At 36.6% G+C, this 22,470-nt stretch overlaps 1 protein-coding gene across 1 annotated transcript in view; it reads right to left on the bottom strand.

Annotated features, from left to right (window-relative positions):
- The window catches only part of PCDH15 (protocadherin related 15), a gene marked incomplete at its 3' end in the record, with an annotated part of 1,266,261 nt that overhangs the window by 250,810 nt on the left and 992,981 nt on the right, over positions 1-22,470 (bottom strand). The window lies entirely within an intron of this gene.

The following is a 22,470-nucleotide window of genomic DNA, read 5'->3' on the forward strand; positions in this document are numbered from 1 at the left end:
GACTGCACAGACTTGCGCGCAGCCCCGGAGTTCGCACACTTGCGCTTTCTCCTCTTTAAATCCTTGCTGCTGATTGCTGAGCCCAGTGCTTGGGATCACCCAGTTGGGGACACCCTAGGAGACTGCAGGGGAAAGTTGTTTTTCTGGAACCTGGGGATCGGAGCGGGGAGTGACCATCAGAGAACCAGCTCTGGGGCAGCCCACTCCCACAAACCGGTATTGAGTGCCACAGGGAAAGCAGGATCTAAGCACAGGCTATGGAGGACCTATAGACCTGGAGGTCAATCCAGAAACACTGCCACCCAGGGGCTGAATCACAAATTGACTCTTGTGTAATCACAAATAAAGGAATACAAGAAAGTAAGGCACACTGCCTGCTTAAAAATCAGGACTGGCTTACATCACTGAGGAGCAGTGGAATACAGGGAACTGCAATACTGTCCTGACTGGGAAACAGGAGTGCCAAACAGAACAACAGAGGAAGTGAATGACCTTCACTACTGCACATTTTATTTTTTTTATTTTTTACATCTTTTACTTAAGAAATTAATTTTTTTCTTTTTTCCTCACTTGATTTTACCTTTTTAATTATTACATTTTTATTTTCAATCAGTATTATTACTACTACTATTTTACCTTTTTTTAAAAAAAGTGTCATTTTATTTCCTCTTTGACTTTGAGATTAGTGTTCTACATTCTATTTTCATCTTTCCTTTAGCATCATTCTACTCTATCTCAACTCTACCTTTATGCCATCACTCTCTTCCTAACTTGTCCCCTTTTGTTGTCCTATTTCTCTTACCCTTTTCCTGCTTTAGATTTTCCCTATTCTTTCTCTTTACCTCCTGTTAAAATTTCACCCTACTTATATATCTAATTTCCAATTCCCTGTTCCGAGTTCATACACACCTCTCTCTTCTCTGTCTTCACTATCCAAAAAATTGTTTTTCTCTCTGTCCTTTTGTTGTTGATTGTTTAAATGTTGATTATATCGATTTTTTATGCTTGTTTGTGAGATTGGTTTGCTTATTCTTTTTTTGTTTTGTTTTTTTTGTTTGCTTTGTTTTTGTTTGTTTTTTTGCTTCTGTTTTCCCTTGCCTCACTTGATATTAGTTGTTGTTCGTAGTTTGTATTCATCTCCAGGTACTGGTTGCTGGCATTTGCTGGGATTAGTGGCTCTTCTATTGGAGTTTTCTCCCCATATATATAGTTTGTTCCCTTTTCTTTCTTACTCTCTTTCTTTTCTCTCTCTTTTTTTTTCCTTTTCCCTATTTCACTTTGGCATTCCTTTCTTTTTTTTTTTTTTTCCTCTTCTTTCTCTCCTATCCACTAATTTGCCTTTCTCTGGTGGTCACCTTTATTTGGGGTTATTAATATTGTGAATACATTTCTGTTCAGTGCTTTCTGTGTTGTACCTGGTTGTGCCTCTAAATCAACACAGGAGAGAGGGAACTACATAACCAGACACCCGGGGAAGAGAGACCATGGGGAGACAAAGCAACAGCCCGCATATGAAAGAAAAGCAGGCATCACCAGAAAAGGAAGTAAACGAAATGGAGGCAAGCAACCTGTCAGAGAAAGAATTCAGAGAAATGGTCATAAGGTGGCTGAAAAGAATGGAAGACAAATTCAACAATATGTGTAAGAACCAAGAAATGAAAAATGACATCGCTGCTGTAAAGAACTCAATAGACAGCATCAAGAGTAGACCAGAAGAAGCAGAGGGCCTCATCAGTGAGCTAGAAGACAAGGTAGGAAAAAATACCCAAGTAGAGCAGCTTCTAGAAAAAAAAAATTAGAAAGCAGGAGGAAAGTCTAAGGGAACTTTGGGACAACAGGAAATAAAACAACATCTGCATAATAGGGGTTCCAGAAGGAGAGGAAACTGAGAAAGGAATAGAAAACCTGTTTGAAGAAATGATGACAGAAAACCTCCCTGATATAGGGAAGAAAAAACCCACACAAATCCAAGAAGCTCACAGACTCCCAAGAAAAATGAACCCCAAAAGACTGACAACCAAGGCACATTATAAGTGGCAAACACCAATGACAAAGTAAGAATCTTAAAAGTGGCCAGAGAGAGACAGAAAGTTACCTACAAAGGAACCCCCATCAGACTAGCAACTGATTTCTCAACAAAAACTCATCAGGCTAGAAGGGAAAGAATGAAATATACAAAGTCATGCAAAGGAGGGGTCTGAATCCAAGAATACTGTACCCAGCAATGCTATTAACCAAAATTGAAGGTGAAATCCAGAGCTTCACAGACAAAAAAGGACTAAGGGAATTTATTACCACCAAGCTAGCAGTGCAAGAAATGCTATAAGGTCTGCTGTAAAAAAAAAGAAATAGGAAGCGAAGAAGGAACACAGGGGTAAAGAATAAAAATGGCGACAAATAAGTACCTATCAGTAGTAACTTTAAATGTAAATGGATTAAATGCCCCAATCAAAAGACATAGGGTAATGGATTGGATAAGAAAACACGACCCATATATCTGCAGTCTACAAGAAACCCACCTCAGAAAAAAAGACACACACAGACTGAGGATGAAGGGATGGGAAAAGGTTTTTCAGATGAATGGAAATGAAAAAAAAAGCTGGGGTAGCAATACTTATATCTGACAAATTAGATCTCAAAGTGAAGGACATAACAAGAGATAAGGAAGGCCACTTCATTATACTAAAGGGAGTAATCCAGCGAGAAGAAATAACTCTGGTAAACATATACACACCCAATACAGGAGCACCGAAATACATAAAAAAAACTCCTGGAAGATATCAAGGGAGAGATTGACTGCAATACAATCATAGTAGGAGACTTTAATACCCCACTATCACCATTAGATAAATCCTCTAAACAAAATATCAGCAAAGAAACAGCAATCCTAAATGACTCACTAGACCAGATGGCATTAATTGACATCTTCAGAACATTTCACCCAAAGCCACGGAATATACATTCTTCTCAAGTGCACATGGGTCAATTTCAAAGACAGACCATATGTTGGGACATAGGCAAAGTCTCTTCAAATTCAAGAAGATAGAAATCATATCAAGCATCTTCTCAGATCACAGTGGCATAAAACTGGAAATCAACTACAATAAAAACAATCCAAAAAAATCAAACACATGGAGACTAAATAGCATGCTATTAAACCATGACTGGGTTACCAGAGAGATCAAGGAAGAAATAAAAAACAACATAGCAACAAATGACAATGAAAACACAACAATCCAAATCTATGGGACACAGCGAAGGCAGTCTTGAGAGGGAAGTTCATAGCTCTACAAGCCTACTGCAAAAAGCAAGAAACAATGATAATAAATGACCTAACCCTACAACTCAAAGAGTTAGAAAGAGAGCAACAAGAAAAGCCCAGTGTAAGCAGAAGGAAGGAAATAATAAAGATGAGAGCAGAGATAAACGACCTAGAGACCAAAGAAACAATACAAAAGATCAACAAAACCAAGAGCTGGTTCTTTGAAAGGATAAACAAGATTGATGAACCTCTAGCCAGGCTCACCAAGAAGCAAAGAGAGAGGACACAAATAAAACCAGAAATGAAAGAGGTAAAATAACAACAGACCCCACTGAAATACAAAGGATTGTTAAAAAATACTATGAACAACTCTATTCCAACAAACTGGACAACCTGGAGGAAATGGACATATTCATAGACAAATATAACTTTCCAAAACTCAATCAGGAAGAATATAAACATCTCAATACGCCAATAACTATGGAAGAAATTGAAGCAGTCATCAAAAATCTTCCAGCAAACAAAAGCCCGGGGCCAGACGGCTTCACAGGGGAGCTTTACCAAACATTCAAGGAAGAACTAAAACCTATCCTCCTCAAACTATTCAAAAAATTCAAGAGAAAGGAACACTTCCAAGCTCATTCTATGAAGCCAGCATCACCCTAATACCAAAACCAGATAAAGACAACACAATGAAAGAGAATTATAGGCCAATATCCCTCATGAACATAGATGCCAAAATCCTCAACAAAATTCTAGCAAATCGGATCCAGCAGTACATCAGAAAGATCATACACCATGAACAAGTAGGATTTATCCCAGGAATGCAAGGATGGTACAATATCCGCAAATCAATAAACATGATACATCACATAAACAAATTGAGAGATAAAAATATCATAGTCATATCAATTGATGCAGAAAAAGCATTTGACAAAATCCAACACCCTTTCTTCATAAAAACTCTCAACAAGGTGGGAATAGAAGTATCAAACGTCAACATAATAAAAGCCATATATTACAAACCCACAGCCAAAATCATACTCAATGGGCAAAAACTAAAACCATTTCCCCTAAGAACAGGAACAAGATAGGCATGCCCACTCTCACCACTCCTGTTTGACATAGTACTGGAAGTGCTAGCCACAGCTATCAGACAAGAAGAAGAAATAAAAGGCATCCAAATTGGAAAAAAAAAGAAGTAAAGCTGTCCTTATTTGCAGATGACATGATATTGTACATAAAAAACCTGAAAGACTCCATCAAAAAACTAATAGACTTAATAAATGAATTTGGCAATGTAGCAGAATACAAAATTAACGCCAAATATTTATGGCATTTCTATACAACAATAGTGAACTTACATAAAGAGAGACTAAAAAAGCAATCCCATTTGCCATTGCACCAAAAAAATTAAGATACCTAGGAATAAACTTAACTAAGGAGGTAAAAGACCTATATGCGGAAAACTACAGGACACTGAAAAAAGAGATAGAGGAAGATGTAAACAGATGGAAGAACACATCACGTTCATGGGTTGGTAGAATCAACATCATTAAAATGTCCATACTACCCAAAGCAATCTATAGATTTAATGCACTTCCCATTAAAATTCCAATGGCATATTTCACAGACCTCGAAAGAACTCTCCAAAAATTCATCTTGAATAAAAAAAGACCCCGATTAGCTACAGCAATCCTGAGAAAGAAGAACAAAGTAGGTGGGATCTCAATACCAGATTTCAAGCTATATTACAAAGCCACTGTCCTCAAAACAGCCTGGTACTGGCACAAGAACAGACATATAGATCAATGGAATAGAATAGAGCACGCAGAAATCGACCCAAACCACTATGCTCAATTAATATTTGACAAAGGAGGCATGAACATACAATGGAGTCAAGACAGTCTCTAATAAATGGTGTTGGGAAAATTGGACAGATACATGCAAAAAAATGAAACTAGACCACCAACTTACACCATACACAAAAATAAACTCAAAATGGTTCAAGGACTTAAACATACGATGAGAAACCATAAAAATACTAGAGGAATCCACAGGCAGCAAAATCTCTGACATATGCCGAAGCAATTTCTTCACTGATACTGCTCCTAGGGCAATGGAAACTAAAGAGAAAATAAACAAATGGGACTACATGAAAATAAAAAGCTTTTGCACAGCAAAGGAGACCATCAATAAAACAACAAGAAAGCCCACTGCATGGGAGAACATATTTGCAAATGATATCAACGATAAGGGTTTAATCTCCAACATTTACAGGGAACTCATGCAGCTTAACAAAAAGAAGATAAACAACTCAATCAAAAAATGGGCAACTGATCTAAATAGATACTTTTCGAAAGAAGACAGAAGGCCAAGAGACATATGAAAACCTGCTCAAAGTCACTAATCATCAGAGAGATGCAAATCAAAACAACAATGCGGTACCATCTCAAACCTGTCAGAATGGCTATTATCAACAAATCAACAAATGACAAGTGCTGGCGAGGATGCGGAGAAAAATGAACCCTCATGCACTGCTGGTGGGAATGCAGACTGGTGCAGCCACTGTGGAGAACAGTATGGAGTTTCCTCAAAAAACTAAAAATGGAACTCCCATTTGACCCAGTGATCCCACTTCTAGGAATATATCCCAAGAAACTAGAAACACCAATCAGAAAGGATATATGCACCCCTATGTTCAAAGCAGCACAATTCACCATAGATAAGATTTGGAAACAGCCTAAGTGCCCATCAGCAGATGAGTGGATTAAAAAACTGGTACATCTACACAATGGAATACTACACTGCGGTAAAAAAGAAGGAGTTCTTACCATTTGCAACAGCATGGATGGAGATGGAGAGCATTATGCTAAGTGAAATAAGCCAGGTAGAGAAAGATAAATATCACATGATCTCACTCATTTGTGGAATATAATGAACAACATAAACTGATGAACAAAAATAGATCCAGAGACAGAGAAACATCAATGAGAACATCAAACCTCAGGGAAGGTAGGGGAAGGTGAGGGGTAAGGGGGAGAGATCAATGGACACAGACAACAGGGTATTGGGGGCATGAATGGGAGGTGGGGGGTAATGGGGGAATAAGGACACATATGTAATACCTTAATCAATAAAGAAATTAAAAAATAAAATAAAATAAAATACTGTGAATTTTGAACTTAAATATAAGATATTGTCCAGCACATAAAATGAAAATATTGTTAATATATCTGCTTATTGTGTGATATTTGGCCGGACTCATACTTTTCTAGGCAGTAACAAGGTTGTGACATAAAACACTAGCCCACTTTTTCCACTACCTTTTGGTGGTTCCTAATTGTTACCAAAGATAATCTAATTATTGTGGAAAGATGTTTGGTTCTGGTCAGTTCACAACATTCAACATTTGGTAATAACCTGAATAGATAAATCCTTAACATAGTTAAAGCTCAACATATCTTTCTATAAGATGACTCTTGTTCATCTTATAAAGTGCTTTTTTGTTTTTCAGACCAATGAAGATCCAGTGACCTTGAAAGTCTACACTTAAATTCTTGCACGGTAGTTCAAGGGTTTCTCAAGCCCTGCATCAGAGTGTATTCCAACAAGTTAGTCTTCCCAGATATCAGCACATTAAAACCAGATTTTCAAATAAGGGAGTTAATAGCATCAGAAAAACTGAACAAAGGGTTAATGGACTAAGGGTACTGAGAGGAAAAGACAAAAAAATCCCCACTATTATAAAAAGATAGGATACAGTAAGCACTGGAATCAGAGTACAATTCTCCATTAAGCCTCTTATATCACAGTACCATCTTTTGATATATATATAGAGAATCTCACTTAAGAAATCCTACTCAGAGAATTTTCAGTTCAAGCAAAAAAAAAAAAAAAGTATGGGGCAACTATTAAAAACCAAATATTTAATGCTGGGCATTAGAAATGTTTTAAGTTATGCAACACAGTCCCTGATTTTGAGAAAATCACAATAGTTTGTGACATAAATACTGAGAAAGATTAAATAATATTAGTATACTTTGATTAAGTATACAATTGTAAAAATAACCCTGAGCTAGTAATCATAAGATTGAAGGCCTACTTCTAATTATTTCACTTTTAACCACATGAACTGTAGTTTGTCACTAAAGGTACATTTCAACTGTAGAATGGGGTAAATCACACTTAAATTTTATATTCTATATCGTTGATGTAGGATCAGATGAGGCAATAGAACAATCCAGAATTCTATTCAAATGAAAAGTATTATTTAAGGAATTAATTTAAGTTGATAGCTAAGATCTTGTGCTTTGGAATAAAAAATAATTAGGGAAACAATGTTTTACTTATTAGCTATGTTAGTTTTGGTTTATTATTATTTTTTTGGCAAGTCACTATACCTAATTATGTCTCAGTGCCTCCATGTATGATATGAAATAGAATGACATCTAATCCATGATGAAATAGTTCATACCATTGATAGTCTTACAAAAATATTCAAAACTTAAATGTAGTCGGGGAGAAGCCTCAAAGAACCCAAATTAAGGGAAATTGTACAAAATAAACGACTTGCAATCTTCAAAAGCCTCAATGAAAGATTGTTTCTGATTGAGGTGACTAAAAGAGGCATGACAAAAAGGTCACATATGATTGATCATTTTGCTATAAAGGACATTATTAGGCAACTGGCAAGAGCTGGATGGAGTCAAAGGGTTATCAGAGTTACTTCCTGATTTTAATGGTTGTATTGTGCTTATATAGAGAAAATCACGCTTTTTATAGGCGTTAGTAATAGAAGTGTGTGGTGGTGATGGGACATTATGCTGGTAACTTATTCTCAAGTGTTTTTCTACTAATCTTACATTTTTCCAGTAAGTTTCATAATATTTTGAAAGAAAAAGTAACACAATAAATCTATGTAAATTTATGACAATGGCAAAACACTTATATATGTATTGTGTGTAGTTTGTATAAATATGTAAACATATACATACACACATAGATGCCTTATATAATTATATATGACCAAAAATTTAAAAAAATATATCAAAAGGCACATACCATTTAACACAGTTAACATGGATTATATAATGAAGAAGGAGTGGGGAGTTAGTTGGGGGAAAGGAGATAGGGAACGGAAGTGAAGCAAAATGGGAAATACAGAAGCTGCATAAAAAGGAAATAATATAATGTGAAAAACATGATTGCACTTATAAAAATATGCATATTGATAGGAAGAATAAAACTAAACAAGGGGAAAATATATAAATATCTGGGTCATTTCAGTTTGGCATTTTTGGCAGTAATCATTGCATTTTTCTTGTTATGTCACAAAGGTCACTTGTAATTTAAAATCACACAGCACAAGCTGGTTAAATTATGCTAAGCAAAATAAGCCAGTCATAACAAGATAAGTATCACAGGATATCACTTATATGTGGAATCTAATGAACAAAATAGACCCAGAATTTGGAAGCACAGAGGGAAGAGTATGTGTGTAGGGGGGAGGAGGGAGAGGGCAGGAAGAGATTAACCAAATAATTTGTATGCATATATGCATAACCCATGGACATAGACAATAGGATGGTGAAGGCCTGTGGAGGGGGTGGGAACAGAGTAGAAGGGGTGAATGGGGGGAAAAGGGGACATCTGTAATACTTTCAACAAGAAAGATAACTTAAAAATAGAAATGTAATGGCAATCACCTTTTGCTGCTCTTTCTAAGTAACCATTTGTTTATCAGCATCAAAATGAGCTACTATTTCAGGGTAGGTGGGAGGGGATAACTGTTGCAAAGCTGAGTTAACTTTTATGGCTAGGTAATTTTGCCTCTATCTTTGAAACATATTTTCCTAATCTGAAGCTTTAAAACATTTTTTTCTTTTGTGTGAGTGAGGCAAGTGTGAGTGGAGTTCATGAAATGAAGACTTTTCCCTTTGAAAGGAGTTTTAGGGATAAAATAGGCAGGTTTAGAGAGTTTTAGAAATAAAGAGGGTCCATGGGGGAGGACTGCATAGGTGTGTGCTTGGAGCTGCCAAAATGCATACATTCACAGAGGAAAAAAAAAAAAAAGGTTCCACAGATAAGGGGAGAGGAAGACATCCATTCACAGAAGATGGAGAAAAGCCACAGGGTATGGGGAGAAAAAGGAAACAAACTTTCACAGAGGATAGAGAAATGCCGACAAATGGGAGAAATAGGAAAACAGATTTTCACAGGAGATAGAGAATTCTTTTTTTTTAAAAAAATATATTTTATTGATTTTTTTACAGAGAGGAAGGGAGAGGGATAGAGAGTTAGAAACATCAATCAGCTGCCTCCTGCATACCTCCTACTGGGGATGTGCCCACAACCAAGGTACATGCCCTTGACCGGAATCGAACCTGGGACCCCTCAGTCTGCAGGCCGATGCTCTATCCACTGAGCCAAACCAGTTAGAATTCTACCGCTGAAGGGGGAGAGAGAAGGGGTGCACCACGTGGGGTTTGAGCTTTGAAGTTGCTATGGTGACCAATCAGAAGGGACTATCAAGAGACAAAGAACTGCAGCCTTTATAAACCTTAGAAAAAGGGGCTTAATGGGTTACCCCCTTTAGGACCCCCCACCCTACGTGGGAGTCTGTATTTGTTTCCAATAAATTTCTACCCTTTTCATCTACCACCTTTTGTCTGTGGCCTCATTCTTCGAATCCATCTGGCAAGAACCCAGGAAAGAAATCACCCTTGCATCCTGCTCAGAAAAAAACACCCGACTCACCTTTATTTTCTTTTTAAAACTGTTATGGGATTTGGGGAACCCAAGTAAAATAATATGTATTCAAAACTGAAATACAGGACATTGAATTCTTCAGTGTTTTTCAGTAATTATTTCAATGCATATATTTTTTGCTTATGTTTAAATCTAAACTACATTTTTTTCTTAGCTCCAAATCAACCAATTCTTGGTAGGTAAGTGTAGAATCACCATAGGCACGCCTCAACATCAACTGGGATCCTATTGTTTTCCTAGACAAATGACACCTATTAGTTTGTTGAGTACACTTCAGTAACACTGTTTTTGTTTCTTTCTACTTATCAAATTCTCACAGAAATAACTGCATTTGCATAGTTAAGCTTTAAACAACACTAGCTGCCAGTATGTGAAGCAATAAATAGCTCTAAGGAATGCAGTAAACTCTGAGGTTTATTGCCAAATTACTAAAGGAAATACTGATTACGGTTATTAAAATTCTAGTAGCTATCAAAAAATTGCCCAAACATGTACTCCACATTCAAGCCCATATTTCAAATTAGTCCTCTTTTATTTAACTTTTAGAAAGAGCAGAATGACTTAATTTAGGTCAATAAAAGTAAACAAGAAACAACAAAAACTTTCTACCAAGCAGGTTTAGAAATTATAAACTTTTCTTTGGGTCATACATAGTCTTCTGACATTGAAGTAAATAAAAAAATTTATTTTCTGCTATAGCTATACATTTTTGTTTCAAGATCTGTTACAAGAAGGAGTTTGATGAAAGTAGGTCTCCACCACTTCCAAAAAATTTGATAAAAAAAAAAACAACCTCACATACACAGGTATATTAGTTAACTATCATCTAGAAAATTGGAAAGAATTCTATAGGGCTTTAAGGAAAGACTTGATAGAAATTAGGAAAGATTAGAAATGGCACTAACTAGGAAATGAAGATCATTTTGAATTGTCTTTTGCCATTATCTCCAAAATATCTCTTTATTATTCCTACAATCCCTCATAAAAGTTCATTAAAGATAGATATCTTATAGTTTACCTTATTGTTCTGGTGACTATGTTCTGCTAAGCCAGGGTTTCTCAGTTTTGGCACCACAACGTCTTAGCTAGGTAATTCTGCATTCCCCACCCCTACCCCTACATATCAGTTTAGAAATACAAAGCAATAAATCCTTTATAAAAGCATACAATTCTTGGAACAGCAAAACATATCAGAAGAAAATGCTAAAATACATCTTCTTTAAATATGTCTTTCTACTTCTAAATATATGCAAGCAGTTTAAGGTAAGTTATGTTTTTATTTTGCTACAATACATTTCATCACTTGAGTATATTGTCTTTCAGAAAACTTTCTACGCATCCATTCCCTTTTACCTCATCTTGAGGCTGCATGACCTCAAGTCTTCATTTCAGATTTAATCAGGAACAAGATGGTTCTTAGCATCTTTATGTCCTAATTATAGTAGCTGTGTGACAGAAAAAGTCCATACAGAGCTAATCAATAGAGAGAGGGGGAACATGCCTGAGACTGATGACCCTGTTTGAAATCTTAGTTCTAGCCTTTCTTGAAGTCAGATCCATTGAATTTTTAATAAATCTTTATTGATTGCATGGTATATTCCAAGTATTTTTGTTGCTGAAGATACAATAGTGAATAAAACAAAGTGTCTGTCATTGTGAAACTAATACAATGTTTGGCATAGTGATAAGATCACACAGAATAAATAAACAGAGTGCACATAGGGTAAAAGTAAAGTGGATATGTATTTTGAGACATTCTATTATTATCTTTTAATATATAAGGTGATGAGGAAGGACCATTTTGCTAAGGAGAAACCTATGGGAAGGGAAGACAAGACATAAGCCCTGTGAATGTCTTGGAAAGGAGTATTTGAGGCAGTGAAAACAGCAAGTGAAAGGGTCCCAAGCCCGGCATGGCCCCATGTGCAAAGCAGTGTCCTATGAGACTGGAATAGAAAGCCTGAGAGGATATAGGATGAGAAGTGGGAGATGAAGTCAGGTAGGTATCAGACATTTGCTTTTGTTCTGGGTGTTTTGGGGAGGCCACTGGAAGAGTTTCAGAAAGAAGTGATCTTAGTTAATTTTTAAACATCTGTCTGTTGTGTCAATAAAAGGATGTTGTGTCATGGTGGGATGAGAGTAAAGTCCAGTAATATAGCCACAAATTGATGTTGGTGAGGAACAGGATAAAAGCAGTGTGAGTGGTAAAAAATGGTGAAATTTTGGATATATTTTGGGACCAACCAGATTTGTTAATTGATTGGAAATGAGAGGGGAGCAGTGAAGAAAGAGAAAGGTCAGAGGTGATTTGAAGGTCTTTGGACTCAGAATTTGGAAAAATTAAGTCATAACTTACTGAATACATGAAAATGAAGGAGGGCCAGAAGTACTAGGAGTTGAGTATGAGACACATTAATTTTGAGATGCTATGATAATACTATGATTTGGCTGCCAATCCTCCCTTCAAGGAACGAATAAATTATTCCCCTATATTTTGAAAATGTTGACTGCTGAGGGGTTTCAACTTCTGGTCTTATTCAGAGAATGCCTACCTTAAAAAATTCAAACTGCTTTCTGGGGCAACCTGCATCTGACTCATGGGTCCGGGTATATAAAGGGCCTACCTCCTTCTACCAACCTTCTAACTAACTCTAAAGGGCTCTCTCAGCCCTAGAGCTTTCTAGGGACTCAACTGAAGCCTTTATTTGGATTGCATTGAAGCTCAACTTTTCCCTAAACCTAATCCTGCTTCCTTCCTCTCCTTTCCAAAGAACTTTATTCCAAAAAGACTCCCTAATAAACATCCTGCAATTGAATTTTTATCTCAAAGTCTGCTTCTTTGGAAACTTAACCTAAGAACCTAAGACAGTGGTTATTTAATATCCCAAAGTAAATATTGCTATTACACTTGGAGGTGGGACTGGAGTGTTAGGGCAGTGAGCTAAACTGGATATATGAATTAGAACTTGTGAGCACATAACAATTTGAAACCATTAAACAAGATGAAATAATCTTAGGAGTGATTGTAAATAGGAAATGAAGATTAGAAATTTAAGCCTTAGGACATTTCAGCTTTTAAGAGATACTATAGCCAGAAAGGATGGAGGAAAATACCTGGACATGTGGTGTTCTGGAAGTCGACAAAATAAGTTTTAGATAAGGAATGAATTATCAATTCTTACTGATGAATAGAGTAAGATGAGGAATTGATTTGACAATGGAATAGGACTTGAGACCATAAAAGGAGCCATGTCAATTGTTTGATGTGATTGTAATCTTGATTATAGTAAGGTCAATAGACAATAGGAGAAAAAAATCAGCAAAACTTTCTTCAGGAAAAAACGGATAACATATCTGAGTGGTTTCCACAATGAAGGAAAGCAGAGAAATGGGTAAGTTGCAAGAGTGGTTTATGAATGAAGAGCCTTTTTTTTTTTCTTTCTTTTCATTGTTGTTGCTTTGTATTTTAATTGGGAGATACCACGAAGATTTTCATGCTAATGGAAATGATCACACAGTAAGAAAGCTCATGATACAGAAAGTAAATCGGTGATTCTGGAGCAATGTTCTTGAGCAGGCCAGAGTGGACGGAACCTAGAATTGGTGGAAAGGACCCACACTTAAAAGGTGCTGTGTTTTCATTTTGCACTGGGCCTTGCAAACTACCTAGGAATCCCGAGTGCTACTCAAAGTATGGTCCATGGAGCAGTGTGGTCCACTCTGCAAAGTGGCCATTATCAACCATAATGATATAAAATATTGATTTATCTAGAGTAAAATTTAGAGAAGATCAGAAAACTTTAATATAATTTGACAGAATGATTTTATATCTGTTGAATCTAATGGTAAAAAATGGGCTTTTATTCCTTGTCTTTTATATTTCTAGTAATTCATTTAAATGCATCCTGCATTACAGGGGCTTGAGAAGCAATGATCTAGTATGCAAATGGAGGAAATAGTTTAGATAAGAACAGAGAGGAAGGGAGAGGGAGAGGAGAGATAGAAACATCAGTGAGAGAGAATCAATAATTGGCTGGCTCCTGCACGCCCCCCATTGGGGATTGAGCCCTCAACCCGTGCATGTATCCTGACCAGGAATGGAACTGTGACCTCCTGGTTCATAGGCTGGTGCTCAACCACAGAGCCACACTGCCTGGGCTGAACTTTTAATTAGAGAATTAAAAACAAAACATGAATACAGGTACAAAGAGGCTTGGTACATGTGGTGATGGAAGGCTGTAAACATCTTTATCCAAGTGTTGATGACAACTGGGGCAGGATGTGCCACTAGAAAGCCATTCTCCTTGAGTGTGAACCTGTGCCTCCAGGCTGAATACAAACCACAAATTGTTACTTGTGTCCACCTGTCCCACCAGCTACAGCACATCTGCTTCATGCTCTATACTGTCAGCAAAGGCTATTTCATCTTGAAGTTCAAAAGAACTTGAGAATGTGGCTATATTTCCAGCCATATCAAGTTTTCTAAGCTACTAGTCCTCTCTAAGAGAAAAATAAGATTATTTTCACCCATTTCCTAGGTGCCCTACTTCTTGTTAAAGTGTAAATCAGAGACAGAAGTGAAGTCTAACTCTATTAAAACATGCATTTGAGTTATAGCCTACAGCTGTTCTGGGGCAAAATTGCACATTTTAAAAATCATGTTTACTTCCTTCTTAAGAAAGCAAGGGTCAAAGAATAGATGATTTAGGAGATGACTGTTTTAAATGTATCAGACCTAGGGTTCTCCTTTCCATAACCTCCCTGATACTTTCCTGCCTTTATTCCTATAAACACACTGTAGTCTACAAAAGATTTACATGGGGCTCTGCTATACTTTGGAAAGAGGAAGGTACACATATGAATAGAAAATACATAAAATATATGTTTTCCTCATGTTGTTCAGCTTTATAATCCTAAAGATGAAAAATCATCCCTAGATAATGTGCATCTCTTAGTGTCAAGGGCACCAAAATTGTTTTTGGAAACTTAAAACATAATAGCGTATCTGCTTTAAAGGAGAAAAATGTATACTACAAATTTGATTTAATTTTTGCAATGAGCAGATGCTTGGAATTGTAAGACACATATCTCTCTCTCCTTTCTGTCTATCTGTCTATCTATCCTTCATACAAAATAGAAATTATACTTTGGCTCTAGGTAACTAATCAGTGTTCAATGTATGTCACCTTTCTTATGTATACTCACAGTGACGTTATTCTTTTGATATAATGCTAATGATGAAAGAGCCACCTGAAATCTAGTGCAAAGAAAGATGAGAAAATGTACTTTCCACTTCATGAACTGAAAATGAAGAGGGAAATAAATGACTTTCATTTCTCACATTTATCAAAATTAGGGTAACCTACTAAATAGAATAAGTAACATATAAAATTAGAGGCAAAATTGTCATCTTTTGGTACTGCAGTGTTAATCTATTCAGTAACACATTAAAGAACCAGAATGCTTAAAAAAAAGTGCTTCTTCAGTGGCAAAAGGGAAAATCTTCAAGTAACATATTCAAAGTGATCCCCATAATATAAACGACACAGCAAATTCTATGGTACAGGGCCAATTTGTAACTGCTCCAGCTACAAACCTTTCTTGAATCATAAAATTCTATTATCATCTTCAGGGAAAAATATATACTATTTTACAAGAAATATTCATGAATGGAAGGAAGGAAGGGAAGGAGGGAGGAAGGAAAGAAGGGAGGAAGGAAGAAACGTTTAGAACATTTGAAGGATGCAAGAGAAACAAATTAGCACCTAAGACAGGACCTGGTAATGCAGAATGGCAGGCTATTATAGGAAAGCTTGCATTTCATTCAAACTGTTCTGGAAATGGATCAATTCTGTAGTAAGATCAAAGCAGCAGACATTTTTCTTCAGGACTAAAAATAATAATTCCTTGAGGCGTACAGCTTAAATTCTATAGCTCTTGAAACTATAAATAATGAGAAGAATAAAGACAAAAGTAAAATGCACATTCCAAGCTGACTAAGGCAGTCTTAGGCTTATACTCAAGTAGCTTTATTAGTAATATTTATGATTTTTTCCTCAGGTAACCAGAGGTGCCAACATACAACTTCTTAGTCTGTTTCTCAGCATTTTCTCTTTTCTCCTGCTATTTGTGTCTGAGCTGCTTTACACTCTTCGGCTGTTTGCAAGAGCTGCATAGTTTAAGCACCTTTGTTTTTCATTTCAGCCACTGAGTTGTACATCTTACATGTTATCTCATTTAACCTCTGCTTCCCTACCCCAAACACAAATCTCCCCCTTCTTTCCCTGCTTCATGGAGTATAAAAAAGGATAAGTTAGTCCCTATTATTTCATTTAACAAATATTTATTGACAATCCCCAAATATTTATATACACATATGATCTCTTGATTACTAATGTTGCATTTGTTTTTAACTAGCGAAGGTAAGACCCATTTCTTTTTTTTTTTAACTTTTTTTTAAACTTTTAAAAATATATATATTTTATTGATTTTTTACAGAGAGGAAGGAAGAGGGATAGAGAGTTAGAAACATCGATGAGAGAGAAACATCGATCAGCTGCCTCCTGCACACCCCCTACTGGGGATGTACCCGCAAACAAGGTACATGCCCTTGACTGGAATTGAACCTGGGACCCTTCAGTCCGCAGGCCGATGCTCTATCCACTGAGCCAAACCAGCTAGGGTGGACCCATTTCTTATAACAAAGTATTTTTACACAGTTTAAATAAATAATCCCCTAATTCAATTTAATATACTAAATTAATGCTAGATCGTAGGGCTATGAATATATGCCTTATATCTTTTCTTTTTTATTTAAAAAAATCTTTAATCCTCACGAGAGGTTTGAGGTTATTTTTTTTCCCATTGATTTTTTTCAGAGAGTGGAAGGGATAGGATAGGGGGAGAGAAAAAGAGGAGCGAGAAAGAAGCATCAATGTGGCAGAGACACATCAATTTGTTGGCACCCACACATACCTTGACCCAGGGCTGGGATCAGACCCTCAACACAGGTGCATGCTGTTGACCAGAATTGAACTTGCAACCCTCCAGTGTACAGGCCAATGCTCTAACCACTGATCACCACTGGCCAGGGCTATTTTCTTTTTCAGAGATGTCTTTATACTTTATTTAAACATAATAGATGATACTTTTGTGGGTTTTTAATTTTTTTTCTTTGAAGGACACTCATGTTATGCTGCAATGTCATCAATTTTTTTTTCTATACAAAATCAGTAAAATTTTAGGCTACTTATGGTATCTCAATGCTATTCTTTATTACTTTTTTGTTACATTATTTCACTTTTATTTGTTTACATTTTATTAACAAACCTTTAAAAATATAAAAACTATTTTTAGTTTACCAGCCATATGAACAGGCCACTTTTCCCATGGGCTATAGTTTGTCAACCGATGCTATACTATACCCATTCTTTACTTTAAAAACAACAACACTGATATTATTTCAAATAAATTATTGTTTCCACAAAATATGTTTATGTTTCAATAGAGTGTAGTAGCAAAAATAGAGCATAAGGTTGAATGAAATTTTAAGTAAAGGCACACTCATAAGCACTTATTTTGCCCTAATCCCAATCACTGGCCCCTAAAGCAGTGGTCGGCAAACTCATTAGTGAACAGAGCGGCAAACCGCGGCTTGCGAGCTGCAGTTTGCCGACCCCTGCCCTAAAGGAACAGACTGTGTGCAAGGAGGGTCATACCGATTACAGTCTTTTTCCATGTGTGTGTTTGTTTCCATTTTGAGAAGTGTGGTTGAATTTTCCCTTTGGGCTGACATCACCAGCAATAGTTGAACAGATCATTTGATTCAAAATTTGTTCATAACTAAGATTTGTTCTTCACAGTTAGGCATATGTTTACTTCTGATAACTGGATATTTTGACTCTTTGTAGCAGTGTGAAAAATCTAAGTGTTCCATATCGAATAAACAATGTTAGAAACAATATCAGGGTCTTGAGAATAACGCACTTTATTTTAATGCAGAAAAGTATCACAATTAAGAACCTAGGAATGAAGTTAGGCAGGGTCAGAGTTGATTGTTTTAAATGCCAAACACTACAGATCTGTACCTTCATGAAATCTCCTAAATATTTCTTTCCTCTGTGCTTCCATTGTAAGTACACAAGTTTGGACCTGTATTATCCTATACCCAATTTGAAAAAATATGTATAGTATATATATTTAAATATATACATATTAAATATTTGTAAAATATCAGCAGTCTCTTTCTAGCAAAAATAAGACATCCTTTCCTGTCCTACTAACATCAAGTTTTGCTATGTGACTTGTGGAACCATTTGTCTAGTTGGACATTGTATGTTCTTGACCTATTAACTGAGGAGTAGCCAAATGAATTGCTTTGGCTAATGGAAATAAAAATGGGGGTAGATGTTATATGCATCACTTCTAGGTAACAGCAATGAACTAGATTTTATTTTGTTTTTTGGCTCACAGAAAACACTCTTTGCAGTCAAGAGATCAGTAAAGTTCTATATAGAGGCTGCTTCATCAGTCTCCGTTGTGGAGCAAAGAGCGCCAACTTTTTGAATGTGAAATTTGGCAACAAAAACCTAGTTAGCCTATCCTATAATTTGGTACTTAAAAGTGAGTGTGCCACAACAAACACCCAGAATATAAATAGCATTAGCTTCAAGAGTGTAGAGGGTGGTGAGGAAACAGTTATTGAATGCTTTAAGGATGGAAAACCATGATAGGCAGGGATGAATCATTTAGCAAAACTGCTGTGTGCAATGACTTACAACGGAAACTGTGTACCAAAGGACCTCATAGATCTTGGCATCAGACTTAGCCATGTGATTAGTGTGAAGACTAATAGATCCCTACTCTGATTAGCCCAGGAGCAGTCTTATGACTTGGTTTGGCAAATGAAATGTAGGCAGAAGGGCCCTGTGTCACTTCTGGAAGAAGCTGTAAGAGCCGGTTTACTGTGCCTTGCTTTTCACTCTGTCAGAGAGCAACACTCCCAGATAGAGCCTGCTCCATCCTTCTGAGTGGAGTGACAGTGATGAAGAAAAGAGTTGGAATTGATCAACAATGGACACAGGGCGAGTAAGATGTAAGCCTTTTAGTTACAGATCATTGAATTCTGAAATTGAGCATGTGTGCAAATATAACCTAGCTATCTTTACTGATTAGGTAAGTAAAGAACTTGAACAGTGCCTGGCTCATTATGTGCCACTCCAGTATTAGATACTATTATTATATGAGGATGGTGATGATACAAGATTTCATATGTGAGAAAGAAGTGAAGCATGGTGGTCCCTCTTTTGGAAAAACTGCTGTTTGAAACTGCTGTTTGAACTACTCTGTTATTCTTAGTCTCTTATTCTGTAGGTCACCTCTGTTAAGACTGTAAGATAACTTTGTTTTTAGCTTGAATAATAGAAAAGATAAACTTAACTGTCTGACCTTGCAAGCTAGCCATCTAAAGGGGCTGATACACTGATACTGATAATAATTGCCATATTCTCGTGCCAAGTGTTTGTTCATCCAAGGTTACAGGTGTCTATATAGATATGTACTCCAGGTTACAAAATTGTCTGTATAGATATGACAGGTGTTTGTCAGATATGATATGTACTCAGGGTTACAAATTGTCTGTAAAAATAACTTACACAAGGACCTAAAAGAATATAAAAAGAAAATGCTTCCTCCTTTGGGTGTTCAGAATTTGACAGAAGTAATCTGCTCTGAACCTGCACACAATAAAGATGACTCCTAACTAACTGGCTGATTAAGGTGTCTTGTCCAGCTCGCTGATTTGCAATACAACAGGAGGATTATGCTAATGGTGGAATATGAGTCAGATAAAAGGGTGAATGGAAGGAAATAATGCTCTTGTGAGGAGAGAAGACAGCTGAGACCTCCTTATATTTGAGTAAAACACATAGTCCTATTTGGAAGGATTGGCTCATTTTTAGAGTGATGAAAGTAGATTACAATTTCAGAGAGACAAAGATGGAGAAAGCTGTTGGACTTAACTCATGTTAAGAATTTCAATATTGGGGAAATTGGCCACATATCCATGGGTGTGCTGGTAAAAGTTTAACAGCCAGCTCTGGAGTAGGGATATTTGATTTGTCGCATTTGTCCATCTCTGTGACATAAATGTACCCACCGTGGCCGATTTCAAGCTAACAATGCTACATCTTGAACATGGAGTTGGAGAGCCATGCACGCAACAGATCTTGTGATCTCAAGTGCACAGTCTGGCTCCAGCATGCCATCCTGACTGGTTTCCCTGGCAGCAGATCAGAAAGATATAGAAACATGCGGGGAGGAAAAAAAAATCTCACCTAATGCTAACCCCAGTCAGCATAAGAAGCTTGAAAAGGAAGAGCCCTGGGTAGCCCTGTCCTCTACTGAACACCATCAACCTAGCAGCCAGGCAAAACAGCCTTACTACACGGAGGAAAATTACAGCCTCCCAAACAACTTTTATGTAAAATGCAAAGAAAACACTTAAAAGGGGGAGGAGAGAAACACATTGTTATCTAGAAAGAAACCACTTTGATCTCAGTCAAAACAGATTATTTTGAAGTCAGTCTGCTTTTATCTTTGAAAATCTTCCCACAAATTCTGTTTTCCTAAATAGAGCAGTGAGTCAGCACTGGGTAGTGGGCCTATGTGTGAAAAAACAATTGGGAGGCAGCTAAGAACACCTCTAATGCTTCTGTTATTGGAAGTCTTTGGGAGAGTAATCTCATGGAAGCTTTTGGGTTTTCAGGCCTCTGGTTTAAATTCAATCTCAGTTGATCATGAGCAGAAGTGGATGGCTAGTGGCCTATGAAAGACGCTTTGATTGTGTCACCCCAGTTCTTTCTATAGAGATGCCACTGCGATTGGCACCCTTTCTTTTGCTTCTATCAGAAGCACAAAGGGTGAAGAGAAATGTCATTTCAGCCATTTTCTCAGCTTTTGTACTAGAGAAATTTGAGATATGAAAAAGGCCAGCTCCTTTCATCTTTAACTCTCAAGTGGAATTATTCTCCTATAATATGATTCAAAAATCTCTCTGGGATGTATTGCAATGAAATCTGGGCTATCTCACAAGTAAAATTATGTAGTACCTTATACAAAGTTAAATAACATATAGGCACATTTTTAAGGCATATTTAAATGTAAGACAATTAAAATTTTTTGGCCTGATTCTAACAAATCTAATGCTTATTATTCTTTACTTATTTAAATAAATAAATCTTCACATATGCAAATAAAAGAATTTTATTAAATGCACTTGTCTTAATATTTGGTTTTGGATATTTTAACATTTTAATGATTTAACTAGCTGTTTTCCCCTCCCTAAAGAAAGGGGCAGGTTTTTTTTCTTACTTTTATTTTATCCATTAAAATCCTCCAAATGTTCATATTACTAATAAGTCTACTTTCATATGATTTTGTTTTCCACGTGTTTTAATAGTAAATGAATACCAAAAGCAAACCCTATCTAGTAACTAGAGAAAAGAGACAAAATAGGTACTAGAACAGAGGCACAGAGAAGTCTCTGATAATGCCAACCAAATTTTTAGCAGCCTCAAAAATAAGTAGGATATAATGGAAGAGCCTTATTTTAGAAATGATGAGAATTCAGTTAACTTTTCTTAGGTGTCATTTACTCTCTATGGGGTTCACTTTCCACATCTGGATAATGAGGTTGCTGTGTTTCATTATTTTTACGTTCTTTCCAATACAAACATTAGAACCTTCACTTTTCCATCATCAGTGAAATGATGTCAATATTCAAATGGAATTTGAACAATTTATAGCTATGCCTTATATCAACTCATGTGATGGTAAACATTGATCCTGGGATTTTCCTAAATCATCCTGTTGAAAGCTCTCCTAACCTTCAAGGTCAGCTTCCTGAATTCTCATGTCAGCAACTCCTGTCATTCCCATGTAACTCCAGAGGAAGATAAATTCTCTGTCCTATGAACATCCATAGCAATATGTCATGTCATGGCCCTTATGACTTTTACAGCAAGTGACAGTTTCCAACACCATATGTAGACCAACTTGAAGCTATTGATTCAGTTGAAGACACAGCCTTCTCTGGCCAAATATGCTTTAGTTAGGAAGATATACAAAGTGAAAACCAAACTATCATTCTACAAATAATCCATAGGCCCATGAATCAGAAGCTGCAAATATCAGCTAAACCTGCCCCCTTCATCTAAATAAATAAACCAAGGCACAGCAATTACATGATTTGCCCATGGCCATAGAATGAAGTGTGCCTCAGAATTGGATTGCCTACCATCAGCCTGTGCATCTGAAGTTATTCTCTCCATATAACACTGCAGCAAAAATAAATCCTGCTAGGACAAAGAAAGCCAAGACAGAAAATAACAGTCAGCTGCAGACTCTTTGGATGCAACCTTCAAAATATTCAAGTGCCT

The sequence above is a fragment of the Plecotus auritus genome, assembly GCF_963455305.1.
Source record: "Plecotus auritus genome assembly, chromosome: 9".
In the NCBI taxonomy this organism is placed as follows: domain Eukaryota; kingdom Metazoa; phylum Chordata; class Mammalia; order Chiroptera; family Vespertilionidae; genus Plecotus; species Plecotus auritus.